Here is a 14,328-nt window from a genome sequence, read left to right on the forward strand (position 1 = left end):
TCATGGTCTTGTCACTACAACAGAACCCAATAACAATTCCTCCAGTAATTGTACTCAAGTCCAGTACACTACTTTCCCATTCTGCGCTCTAGTCCCACTGCTTCTCAAGCTCAGTCCCTCTCCATTAGTTTCTTCATGCCCCTCCCCTGCAGTGCAGCTCCTCCACCGTCACAAATGTATCTCATCTCTCACAACCTCCTCCTCACGATGCAGGTGTCCCACACCGCAGACCTGTGTAACTTCAGTTTCACCATTCTTCTCCACACCCAGTGTCTCATTAACCTCACCTTTTGTCAGCTCACTGTTTCCCACGTTTCTCTTACCTCCTTCTATTTCTCCCACACTCGGTTCTAATTATGGCTTCTCAAAATTATGGTCCACACATAAAGAAATCCACAAAGAAATCTGGGAGGTCTTCTACATCCACATTTATGTTTCTCCTCTAAAGTAACAAATAGTGTTAAAAAGGTTTGACTGACTATCAAAATATTTTTTTTATTACACAAATGAGATATTCTTCCTTGATAGCTCAATTCTTAATGTTTTTTGTTTAGATTTTTAAATACTAGACTAAGAAACTCAACTTTTCATCCCAAATGAAAATATGGTAAGTTTTGATAAGGGATGAACTATTGAGAGTTGAATAAAACAATAACTGTCCTGCAAATGTATCAAACTCTTCTATACCTCTGAAAAACATCACATTGTACAACATATATAACACTCCCTATTGCCTAGATCTGCCTTAAAATTATTCCTGGTGTCACAACTCTGTCTCGTCTCCTGTCCACCTCTCTAAATTCCCATTTGTGCCAGTATTTGTAATGCTTGTAAACCACAACAGAAAGGTTTACTTTTACCACTTAACAGAAGAGAGAAAATGCAATAAAAGGTGTGCAGTTTGCTTTTTTTAACAATCACTATAAACATAGTATCACCTCAGTTTTTGTTTGCCCTCAGGACTGTATGAGTTCTATACAACTCATATTTTCTGACAAGTCTTTCCAACAGCTGTCTAATCTCTACTTGTCAAAGGTCTGCAGTAAGTCATGCTGCAAGTGATGATCTAGTGCATTAGGACTCATTTTTACCCAGTTGCTGGGCTGTTTTTTTAATTTTACAAATTCCCCTTACCAGAGATTTCAACTGCAGCATTGTTCAGTCACACTCCAGTGCTCAAACTCAGCCAACGTGAGAACAGCTGTTCATTCAGAGGAGTCCATTAAAGAAAACACAAAACCCTGACTGGTTGAGCTGAATGTACTAAAAATGCTGTCAAAAAGCAGCAACTACTAATTGTCAAAGTGAAAAAAAACCCAAAATGAAGCAGAAGAGAAGCCATAAGATTTGGCATCAATTAATTTACTGGAGTTTTTAAGCATTTCTACTGTTCTTTCAAGAGCATCTACAGACTAACCATGACAGCTGCACAACAGAGAACAGAATCCAATTTTCCAGAGAGGCCAGAGTTTTGCACATTCAGTTCCATCACCAAAGTAAAAAAAAAAAAACTGAACACTAAGGCTATATACAGCCTAGTTTCATGGTTTGTGTTTGAGTGTTTTTTAACAGTGCATTAGCTAATGCATGCTAAAATACTAGAAATGACTAGGCTAAACAGCAGATATTAAAGACACTTTGCTTTGGATTTAACATTGTTTAAAAAACTTGGGACATGCTCACACACTAGAAACATTTCTGTAACAGCAATAATTCACCTGGTAAAAGCAACAGCAGCAGTAGAGATGTAGTAACACATCATGAAGCTCCTGACAGCAGAGTTCAGGCTTTATGGAGATCTTGGGAACATAGTTGACATGTACAGGTAGAAACCAAGGCCGCTGTATTATCACTATCTTTCTTGTCTATGTCAATTACAATGAAACCAGACGGGTATGTCCCCTACAAATGCTGTTTAACTTGAATCTGCTGGTTTGTCCTTTAAAAGGCACTTGGCTAGCACCTACTAGGGCCGTGAGTTCAGTACAGATGAAGTTTGGCTATGCTTTGCCAGCCATATAAACCTGCTGAATACGCAGAGGAAACGACAATGAGCGCACATGCCGCATCAAGTACTGTGTGTTCAATCCAGACAGTCAATCCATTATTGAGATATTATCTTTTCAACTGGATGTAGAAAAATCAATTAGAAGTACGACGCTTCTTCACTGAATTGCCTGAACTGTGATCATTATTTTATTCATAGAGTTTTCAAAGAGCATTACATTCATTTTACAGAAGTCACTTCATAATCCTTTCACTAGGAGGTCAGTATGAACAGTCTAGTTTACCTTACCCAAGGCAAAGAATATTCTATTCTAAGGCCTTACCATTCCCAGAATTCAGCATTTCCTGAAAGCATATTAACAACACACAAACCTTTCAGGTTTAAACTCTGAAAATTAAGTTTCTTGTTCTTTACACAGAATTTTTACCACCATGTATTGAACAGATAAAGAGATCTATAAATTACAGGCTGTCGCTCAAACGGCCACTTCTGTAACATAAGGAAAAACTGCTTTGCTTGAATGTCTTCATAGTGTGATACACGACACAGAGGATGAGGTTCCATGTACAATTTTTTTTTGCATGTTTAGAATTCTGTGTGTTCCAATGTAACATAGGCAAATCATATCCAACTTCTAGTGAATATCAAAGCAAAGTGGAAATATGCTGGTTGAGATAAAACCCATTTCAAATTAACAGCAGAAAGAAAAGGTAAGGAGACTTTGATCTAGAAAAATTGTTTATATAACAGCTTCTCTGAGTGATTATCTGATAACTGCTGACTATTTTTGGTGATTATCTGAAAACTACGTTTACCTGCAGCACCTTTGTTTTGTCTTAAAGAGCCCTTTATATTATCAAGCTAATATCAATGGCTATTGACCCAGAAATCAAAGTAAAGTCTCCCCTTCTGCCTTCACCAGTTGTTTTATTAGGCCCATCCTGAGCAAAATCAAATGGAGATTGGTTTGCATGCAAACGTTTTCACGAGGGCACAGATAGAAGTAAAATGTTTCCATGCTCCAGCACAGTTTTTAGCAGAGCTTTATTGTATACAATTTTACTCACCAAAAGATTTTTCTTTTGATGTAGCTTACTTCATTTGGAGATGTTTTGAGCCATGCCAACAAAATAATAGTTTTATTGATCTACTTCACATCTATGGCAGTGCCAATGTCTGTCAAACTCATGCCATATGTAAAAGAAAATTATCTTATATTTTTTAACCATGGTTTTTAAGTTTCCACCCAAGAAGATGAATATGTTGTCTCTTCCTTTCAGACATATTTTCATCAATGCCAATAACAACTCTTCAAGAAGACCACGTGATGTATTTATCCTTTCTGTAAATTTCTAAATTTATTGTTGTTTTTTCAGTACCATATGTAGAGTTGATTATAACAATTTGTTTCCCATCTCTGCCCCAGATTCTCCCACTATCCAAAGGGAAAGTCAATTTAAACATTGATAAGATCAGTAGATTATTAATTATGATTAACATCACCACCTCCAGGGCTGAGATGTTGCAAAATGTCATGCATGTGAACAGTGATAAATAAAGGCAGGCAAGGTGCGGCAGCAGCAGCCCAGGGCAGTAGCCAGCAGGGAAAGGCTCTGCTGCTGCAGCCGGGCTCTGCAGCAGGGCTATGCGTCCACAGCCACCAAAAGCCCTCTCAGAGGCAGCTGTGGGGAAGACTGATCACTTCCATCACTCACTACTGAAACAGTAGCAGGATCCATTAGTTCATAATATTTGTCTCCTATGCCAATTTACAGAGCCAAACAGCCTTATGATACAACTCACGTGAAACAATTACTCTCTAAATAGATGTACAGATATCCTCAGAATTTAAAATTAAATTCACATATATTTTCTAAAACAAGCTTCATTTCAGTCTGTAGCACCTACTGCAGCAACTTTCAGCAATCCTGTCTCCTTTATAGTATCACAGAAATACCCCACACCTTATGGAATATGCACTAATTGCTTTTTCAATTTACTTGCCAAACAGAACAAAAATGAACTGAATAGTAACAGAAACAGACACTAAAAATACTTATGCTTTACAGCTGGCAAAAAAAATGCAGTATCTGATAGCTCATAACCAAACAAGTTCTGACTGCCATTCCCAAATCCGTCATGCGGCATTCCCTACACAAGAAAGATCATAATACTAGGAATAAATTTAGAGTAGGTAGTTTAATGGAAACCCAAGTACATAGAAGACAAGATACTGCCATTGCCCTTCTCTGGCCCAAAAAGAAAATAAATTACCTCTCTCAGTATGAGGCCATTTTAAGAGTGGTGAAATTCCTGCTCTCAAGTACTAAAGCAGACCAAAGGTAATTACCCATCAAGAATTTCCATCTGTGACTGATTGTTCAAATGACACACAATAACTGCAAACTTCTGTGACACCCATTTGTGCATATTTTAGATGTCTTGAAAGTCTGACTGAAATATGATATTAAAAACAAATTTACAAAAGGATTACAAAGAGCTAGCACCCAGAAGAAGACAACCGTAACAGAAAACTGTAAGCCAGTTTTATCAAAAAAATAAACAAAAACACCGTAAAATTGTAGCACCCAAAAAAGAAGTGCTGCAGCTAACAACCGATGCAACTTCTCCATAGCTTTTTGACAGACTATAGATATTTTGGCATATTCCAAGATATGCTTGTGGAGGTCATTGCCAGAAAATTAATTCTTAATTATCTTTGTCAAGGAACTTAGATTTGAATCATCTTCTTAATATGTCAGTTACAGGAATGTACTGAATCACCTAGACCACAAAGTAAGAACTCTACATATTCATCACTTCCTCTTTCAGATGGAAAATTGCATTTCACTTCCTCCAATAACTTTTAAAATCCTTTTCGAGATATGACTGATAAAAACGCATCAACAGTGGTATCATGTGAATAAATTTTGGAGAAGTGGAACCTCAAATTTCAGGGTTAGAACTTCAGAAGCATGACCTGTGAAAGATCTCTGCATCTGAGATTAGCTTGTGAGTGGCCAACAGAAAGAAAATCTGCAGTATTTGTAAAGGTTAAAATATCCAAATAATAATAAAAGCTGAAATTCCTAGACTGAAATACTCCAAGGGGTTTCTGAGCACATCTATTCTATCAGTTGGTTTAGCGTTTTTTTGGTTTGTTTTGGTTGTTGGTTGTTTTTTGCCAAGCTCTTACATTTTCACTCCATTAAACTATTTTTAAAAATCTCAACAAATCTGCAAAGCTCTTTAAGAGTATCTTAAAAGAATGGCATCTCCTCTGAAGTCACCACAATTGGAAATTAAAAGAGAAGGGTGTTAAATGATACTTTTCTTCCATTTTTTTTTAAAAAGCTATTTTAAGTACTCTACAGACTTGCATTATGCTTTTATATAGCATTTGGTTCACAATACTAAAATCTTCTGGAGTTAGATTATTACAAATATAGTAAGATATCTGACAATTTAATTACCTTACATCAGGAAATATTAAATTAGTACACCAAATATTAAGTATGTGAAAGCAGTGTATTGGACAGAGGAAAACAATAACCAAGAAATATGGACATCTATAGTAACATGATAGAAAAACATTACTGATACCATGAAATGAGACAGTTTCATTGCTGTTATGTTTTAGAAATTACATTTAGCATTCAATCTAATTCATGCTTATAAAAATCAGTGAAAATTTATTTTCATTGCAACATAAAAAAAAAATTCTCCACCTTGGCTGGTGATGTTCATATTTAATAAGCACACCCGGACAGACCAGAAATGTTAAAAGTAGCAATAAGCCTAATTACTAGACTAAGTTAAATGTTACATTTCGCAAAAGTTGTTATAGAAAAAAAAAGCACTAAAACATTCTAACTTGTATATGTAACTCCTATTTTCAAAGTTGGGTATGGATTTAAAGAGAAATTCTATCCTTGCAGAATGCTTACTAATTTTTGTGTGGAAAAGATGCAATTTTTGTCACTGTGATAGCTCTTTTTTCGCAAGCATCAAGTTAACAATCATCATATAGTGTGTTTTCAAAAACCACATACCCAGCTCAAGCTCTGGTAGTACCAGAGATCTATGGTTAGTCCCAAGAGTTCCTTTCAGGTATTCGTAATACAAAAGCCCAAGGATCCTACTGAAGCTGTAAAACAGGAAGTAAACTTCACACGCTGGCTGTAGCTAGATCATAGGAACATCTGACATTTTCATACTACACAGGACAAAAATGAAACAAATATACATTTTATTGATACACAACTATATGAATTTACTTGAGTGAAGGGTTATTCACTGCTAGCAAATGTACAAAACAACCAACCTGAAACTAAATTTATTTTCCTTAAATAATTTTCAGTTTGGTCCAAACTGGCATTCTAGTTGGAATGTCAAACGTTACCACCAAGCACTGGCTCCTCACTCTTCCTCTACAGCAGCCATCTGGCCCCTTCCCACCTCATGCAAGCAGTCATCTCTCATCCCTTTCTCTCCTTGTGTCTCTCCCCAGAGACCAAAATAGCTAGTCTAAAAAAGCACTGTTCCTTGTGAGCAAGAAAGAGAATAAAGAAAGCAGTGTGGAAATGAGAAATCTGCTCCCACTAGTTGAAAAGCTGCCCCTTCCACTGCACTGAAGTAGAGCGCATCACCTACTGCTGCAAAAACACATCTCCCCCAGAAGCTAAAATCGTCTATCTCTGCACACTTATACAAGGTCTTCCCCAGTGCTTTGCTGAGTGTTGGGCTGTAGCTGGCAAGAATCCTTAAGCCATTCTCTGCTTCCGCCAGGAAAGGCAGTAGCCCAGATGGAAGTAAGCCAGGGATTGCCCACGAGGTCATATCATAAATCTAACTCTAACACCAAGGATCATAAACCTCCTCTTAAACAAATGTTACAGTTGCACTGATTGCTTAAGGTTTATATTTCTATATAGCCTCCCAGCACTAAAAACAAATGGACAGATGACAAACTAAGGGCACATCAATGAGAATGAAGCAACTTACATGATGCTCTTCAGTAATTATTATATCAGAACAACTGCATTATTTCATTCTGCACATAGAAGACAATACAAAATTTGATTAAACCTAAACATAACATCTTCTCTACTAACATTTTTAAACTGGGCTAGATACCACATTAAGTTGCCCTATTAAACAGGTCACTATACTTAACCAGATTTATTGGTTTAGCAATTGGTAAGGACTTTTTCTTTCTTATTATAAAATTCTGTGTTTACTAAATAATTTGTTGCTATTTTTCAGTCAGGACATTATGCCAAGCAGCTTCAGGGAGAAACTGGGACACTTTCATTATCTGCACTTCCGTATTACAGAAGCTACACAAGGGAAAAATACCAAATCATGTCCTCTATTTAAATACATCTTATTTACTGACCAAAGGAAAAACTACTTGTAGTCAGTGATCTGATCACATCTTAACATTGTGATCTCATGTTTTCCAAATGGTAGATCTCAGTCTCCCACGCATAACTGGAATTCAAAGATTAGACAAGAAAAAAGATGCCTTCTGCTTATTCGGTGCACAACTAATAATAAACAGCACTAAAGACTCCAATTATATTTCCCCGATATTTTTCAACAAGCATATTTTCTTTGGGTTTTACCTTTAACTACTTTGTCCACTGGAGCCACTGTACTTTGTATTTTTCCTTTTCACAATTTCTTCCCTACTAGTTCAAAACTGCCACAGCACTTTACTGATGAAAAACTAAATGAAATATTTTTGTAGTAACAGGACAAGATAAACTATAATATCTTCGGATATATTTGAGCTGAATGTTGTGCAGGTCTACTTATTGAATCGCTACTCCTTACTCAGGCAATTATATATCACTCCCCACCCCGCTTACCAGCACCTGTCCTAGGTAAGCAGTCATCCCTCACTTTCTATTGCAGCCTAAAGAAAAACTGGAAGTGAAGAGCATCAGATCCCTGATGTTATTCTTCTTCAGAGAGGAAGCCTTGCTGTTGCTGCCAACAACATCAAAGGCTGTTTCATTCTGCTATACCTTCACAGCTTCAACCGAGTTTGTATTCCTTGATGTCAAGTCCAAAAGGTGAGGGATGACTGGGATGGGAAGGATAAAAATGAACCCACATCCTTACCTTTCTGGTTTCAGCCATGGTAGGCAGAAGACGTCTGTAATAATAATAACTTTTGGAACAGATGATCTTTATAGGCCTCTTCCAACCTCTATCATTCTATGACTCTGTGATTCTAACTGTCCTGTTATTAAGACAGAAATCACATCTCAACCCCACCATGGTTGAGGATGTAGCCTAAGTACAAACCTCCCACAGGCTACTTCCAGCCCAACTATGGTCTCATATGTGATATTTATTTATTTATTTTAGCAACAAGTTGAAAACTATGGTTCATGAGGCTCTGGTGAAGAGTAAAAAGAGCTGATGAATTATTTAGGTGAAAATCTGAAGCAGGCACATGGCAAATCATGGCCAGTTTTAAGGGTAGCGAATCATAGACTGATGCACGTTGATCAAGTGTACTGGTTTAGGGAAAAAGCTTGGTAGATTACACTAGACATACAATAAACTGAAGATAAATGTCATAATATATTGTGTTTTGACATTTTGAGGTCAGCTACATGACATCAAGCTTTACAGAAGGAAAGTAGATGTGCATTTGTTGGTATTTATTATAAATAAACAGCAGCATCTTCCCCGTTAGTCTAAAAATAGCTTGTAAAAAACAGCAGCATATGCTCAAAGTATATTAAAACCTGTACAGCTAAAACATACTAGGGAAGTGCCTAAAGGGTACAGCTAAGATCAGAACGTACACAATGTGCATAGCAGTTTTGCTTTGAGTGCATCTACAAAATTATGCTATGCAGCTCTGAAGAAACAAGGCAGTTATTGCAATACCAAAACATTATATTCTGGTATAGACATGTGCATACAGAAATGGAAATAAGCTACAGAAAAAATTTTCTTCCCTGTATAACTACAATCACACCAGGGCTTTTACAGCAAAGTCCTTACTATTGGGGGCAGAAAAACCCCAAACCAAACAACCAAATATGCCCTCCCACCACTGAATACTCCTTAACTACGAAAGAATAACGTCAGAGCAGCAACTGGAGTATTAAAATTTTGAGTCAGCTATTCCCATCTTCTACTTCAGATATGGGCTCTCTAAACAATAAAACTTATTTTCTCAAAGTTAGAAATGAGATCCCTAGACAGAGAACATAAAGTTCCCTGCTTCTCGGTAAGAATCACCTTATTTTTGACCTAGCTACCTGGAGCATGACAGCAGGGAGGTTAGTCATTTTCAAACATTCAAAACGACAACAGTTTGGAAGCTTTTCTTCTTCTTTCTGTCTTACTTCTCTGTAGAAAAGAGCCTTTCGATAGCATGTATCACACTGCCTGCATAACTATACTATATATGGCCCATACTAGAACAAACTGAAGAAGCCATATGGCATCATTCATCAGAAGGTGTATGCAACACCTCAAATGACATCAAAACCCAAATCTAAGGGAACTCTATCCTATTTTTTCCTTAAGCTCGTTCATAAATTCATATTTTTTACAGTCCTGCATTGCATCCATCAGAGTCTTAACATCACCCTTGAATGGGTGCATTACAACAATGCTGGACATGTATGGCAAGCGCTTCAAGCTATTTCCAGATGAGAAAAAGGTGTAAGAATGTAATTACAGCTGTTTTACTGTGCTGGAACAAAAGACTTTCATAAATCCACCTGGTTTATGCAACTGGTCAAAAGCACTTGGCCTGTTATTATTATTTCTCATTAAGGATGACCGTTAACCTCAAGAGACACTGAACCGTGGGAAATCCAAGCCACTGATATTTCAAATTATCGATACGGATTGTGGTATTTTCTTGGTCGTTTGTTTTAACATATAGAAACGCTTAAAGGTAAGATCTGCTTATTTCCTCGTGCATCACACATTGACACATGACATGCAGCAACACACACCTTCCAAACGATGTTAATAGGTAGAAAACACAGCACCCCTAGAATCTTGTTAAGCATCCTTGATGCACAAAAATGACAGCAATGGTAAGAGTCTTCCAATTTTTAAGACGTGACCCCTAGCTGACGTCTGAATTAAAAAATAAAAAAAAACCCCACCATGAATTCCCCCCCCCGGAAAAAACAACCTCGCAGAAAGCCTGCCCATAGCCCAGCAAACCTGGGGTCAGCTCCAATGACCCCTGCACGAGTCTAAGTGCACAAACGCTTGAGAAAACGCGCAAGGATCCCGGTGCGCACCCTGAGGCGCACGACGTCCGTTCCCATAAGGGCCGGAGGGACAACCAGGCCATTAAGCACAAGCGTTGGTGCTGGGGCCCGGGGCCGGGGTCGGGGCAGGGTCCCACTCCTGCGCAACCCGACCAAGAAGTCACCGCTGGGACGCGCGGCCTGTCCCCAGCGCGGTGCCCCCGCGCCTCTGCCGAGGGAGGGAGGCAGGCAAGAAGGGAGGCAAGAAGGGAGGCAAGAAGGGAGGCAAGAAGGGAGGCAAGAAGGGAGGCAGGCCTGGCCCAACCAAGCCGCCCCGTCGCTGGAGGGAGCTGATCCTGCCAGGTGAGGGGGGAAGCCGGGGCGGGCTCCCCAGCGGCCCCGCCTCTCCCCCAGCCCCCGAGCAGCCCGGGACGGCCCCTCCCCCCCCAGTCCGTCCGCGGCGCCTGAGGTAGGGGGCAGCTCCCCGCCGCCGTTACCCACCCCCCACCGCCGCCGGCCCGGAAGCGGCTTCCGCGCCCCACTCTGGGAACGGCAGGGGGCCGCGCCGGGCCGGGCCGGGCCGGGCCAGAACCCCCTGCCCGCGGGCACTCACCGTCGGGGTCCCGCTCGCCGGCGCAGCGGCTCCGCCTCGGCCTCACGCGCGGAGCTCCGCCTCGCGCCCCATTGCGCCTCCGCCGCCCGCCTGGCAAGGACGGCCGGGGAGCGGCGCGAGCGGCCCAGGGCGCAGGCGCAGCCGCCGCTCGCTCCGCGGCTCGGGGCGGGCGGGGGCGGGGGGGAGCGGCCCGGCCCGGGGGAGGGCAGGCGCGTGCGCTGACGGCCGCTCGGAGCGGCGCTGTGCGCAGGCGCGAGCGCGGCGAGGCATGACGGGCGCTGTAGGCCCCGCGGCTCCCTTGCGGCCGCCTAGCGTCGGGGCCCCTGACGGGCTGCCCACCGCCGGACTACAGCTCCCAGCCGTCGCTGCCCCTCGCGTACCCCTCGCCCCCCCGACTTTACGTTCCTCGGTGTTTAAGTGTGTCTGTTCGGCGGCGGGACGTTAGTGCGGGGGGCTGTGGTCGTGACGCAGGGGGTAACGAGGGGCTCCGCGAGGGGCTCCGCGCCGCTCCCGCATCAGCGAGTGGCCTCTCGGCGTGAAAAAACGGGCAAAATAACTGCAAAGCACCCCGAAGCCGCTGAGGGCAGAGGGGCTCTGAGCCCCATGGCTCTTCTGGGCAGATCTACAGGGAAATGCAAGCGTTACCGGTGATTGAAGCAGCGTGTGACCAAACCTGTTGTGAGGTGAAATTTGGAACAGCGGGAAGTCGGCGAACATCAAAGGCCGCTGATGCCCTGCAAGAGCTGACACAGATGTTTGCAACTGGGCTGCCTTCCGACTAGCCTCAGCTGCCACCGACCAACTTAACGGCCAGGGATGTCGGCTTCAGCTTACATAACGCCTCTGCCACTCTCGGGAATGCAATAAAATGCTCTGGATGCAGCTCGGGACGAACCTGTGCCAAAAAACACATCTTCATCTCAACCGGCATCCTGTTTACGCTAACATTAAGTGGGATTTTGCATTCTCTGTCTCTTACAATGCGATTTTCTGTTACGTTAAGCACCTGCATAATTTGAATTCTTTTCAGGATTTCTTATCAACGAGGGAATTTGTTTCAGTGAGAAGCAGGCCAATTCATTCCCACAGCCTCAGACATAATCCCTGGGCTATTGGGCAAATTAATGCAGTGGCAGCGTGCCACCTGCTTCATTTATTCGCCTGAGACTCAATGCTGCTTAGTCCCAGTCAAATGGGCTCTTTGTGTAACCTCCTGTGATAATGTAAAAGGTCCCCCACAGGAATTTGTGCTATTCAGTAGAAAAATACAAAAGGGAGGGTTGTAAACACTCCGATTAGTGTTGGAGCACAGAGATATTGTCTCCCCAGTGTATTGCATAACCGTGCAACTCCCAAATTACCACCTCCTCTGCTTCACAAGAAACGGTTGTAATGACAAGGCCTTGCTGGTTCGGGTTTGTTTTTTAACATAACGTGGGTTTTTGTTATACAAAGGCTGTGTTACTTCTGGCAAGAGAAGAGAGGTTATTTCAGTAACATCCCACAGTAATTTGTGAGGATTTTTTGTGAGGATCTCTATCCCAAGTAAGGGTCCCCAGAGGCTCAGGGCTCTGAAGAATCAGCATTATCAGACCCTGTTGCTAAAACAAGTTTGCACGCAATGGGCCCATCTGCTAATGAACAAGAATGAATCTTCTCCCTTTTCTTTCTTTTTTAAGACAAGTGATTGTGTGCAGTGCTGACTACACCAACTGACTGCCACTTGAAATACATTTGGATAACTTCTGCCTTTCAAAACTTCTCCTGATCTGAGGCCTACTTCCACATACCCAGGCACTTTCTTACACCTCCCATGCCCCACATTAACTCTGTAAATTCTTACTGTGTTAAGGACAAAGTCAAGCAAGGATTCTGAGGTGATAAGCTCTCTGCTTTGAAATTCAGTCCTGCTTATGTACCTGAGCATAACTATAATAAAATAATAACAGAAGGGAGCTTTATAAAGCATTTGTATAGGAAAATAAAAGGAAAACACAGAGCTGTGTGAATGAATAATTCCTTCCCTTTCCCTCTCAGTTAATTGCTACTTCAAAAAAAGCCAGTTCTGGGGTAGAATTTGTCTTGGAGACGGGAGACTACATGGGCTGTACTATTGGGTAGTTTTAAGCCCACAATGTAATTCCCGTTAGCAGTGAAGGAATACACGCAGCAGTCATAAAGAGGTGTCGCTTAGGAAAGAAACTGGTGACATATGGAAACACACAAGCAAAACAATGAGAGCCTGCATATACAAAGGAAAGCCTAGAAGTAGTAATTAGTTAATGCCTTTGGGAGGAAAAAGTATCTTATTTCTAAGAAGTTCCACACAGCAGAAGACAACCAAAAGAGCTTTGTGACATTGAACTCTGCCTACACAACTCCCATGAGCACTGTGATGGAGTCACACCATTCCAAGATCTTTGCAGTAACAAGAAAACTGAAAAATACTTCATCGATGAAGAGGATATGAGAAAATTTGGGTCTTTGTCAGCCTTACATTTTAGGTTTGATTTGCTTTGTTCCTTGTGACATTTTTTGTCTAAGCGTGGTTTCCTGAGTATGTAAGTAGCAATTTCAGCAACGTGCTGCTTGGTGAAAGATGTCATGCCAAGAGCTCGTGGCACATCTTGGTAAAGATGTTCCTTTTGCAAAACCCAACACACATTATGATTAGCAAAATGATAGATTATGTTATCAATGTCCCTCCCTGTGCACAAAGGAGCACCATGGCACAATGGCAGGTGGCTGAGGGAACTCCAGTACAGTACTCAAGAGAAATGAGCCCTTGACAGGGCTGCCTCATGGCAACCATCACTGTGAGTTACCGAGGTTACTGCCTCTGGGAGTATGGGGCTCCTGAGATGCAGCAGAAGAGCATTTTGGGATGGCACAAGACCTATTACAGGATTTGTAGCAGAAGGACCCAAGGCAGGGAAAGGGAGACCGGACAGAGCGTTGGCACATTGTGTGGGTCTGTGTTTCAGCGGGCTACTGCCAGCCCAGCCAGTGGGACAGGATGCTTGGGAGCCAGGTATCAAAGTAGCCATCGTTTTGGGACAGATACTAGAGAGACCATAGAAATATACAAGCAGGTGATTCTTATATTTCAAGTACTAGATGCAAAAATCTGTTAAATGTACTAAAAGCAAGCCAGGAACCTTAAGAAATGACATGAAAGCAACATCACTTTATGGCCATTGTACTTATTCTCTCTGCACCATGTCCATGCTTCTGAAATACAGGAGCAATACGTGACTGGGGGAAAATCAAACAAATAAAACCCCCAAACCAAACCCCAAAGCAACTAAACAAAACTTACTGTCAGAAAAAGAATGACAAAAGGTCTTCAACCTCTTCTCAGACAGAGCCCACATAGATCAGGGATTGGTATAATTTCTTATTGTAAGTGGGCTCAAGTTATCTTTTCTTCCATCTTGCCCACCTGAGGAAAGGAGGCACTCAATAAT

General features: G+C 41.7%; 1 protein-coding gene across 2 annotated transcripts in view; it reads right to left on the reverse strand.

Moving 5' to 3' along the window:
• Positions 1-11,005, reverse strand: part of RALBP1 (ralA binding protein 1) — a 33,912-nt gene extending 22,907 nt beyond the window's left edge. For both annotated transcript variants that reach the window (XM_061995638.1, XM_061995639.1), the window contains exon 1: positions 10,862-11,005. The gene's annotated coding sequence lies outside the window, so the exon portion shown is untranslated. The remainder of the gene's footprint in view (positions 1-10,861) is intronic.
• Between the last annotated feature and the right edge of the window lie 3,323 nt (positions 11,006-14,328).

The sequence above is a fragment of the Colius striatus genome, chromosome 4, assembly GCF_028858725.1.
Source record: "Colius striatus isolate bColStr4 chromosome 4, bColStr4.1.hap1, whole genome shotgun sequence".
Classification (NCBI taxonomy): domain Eukaryota; kingdom Metazoa; phylum Chordata; class Aves; order Coliiformes; family Coliidae; genus Colius; species Colius striatus.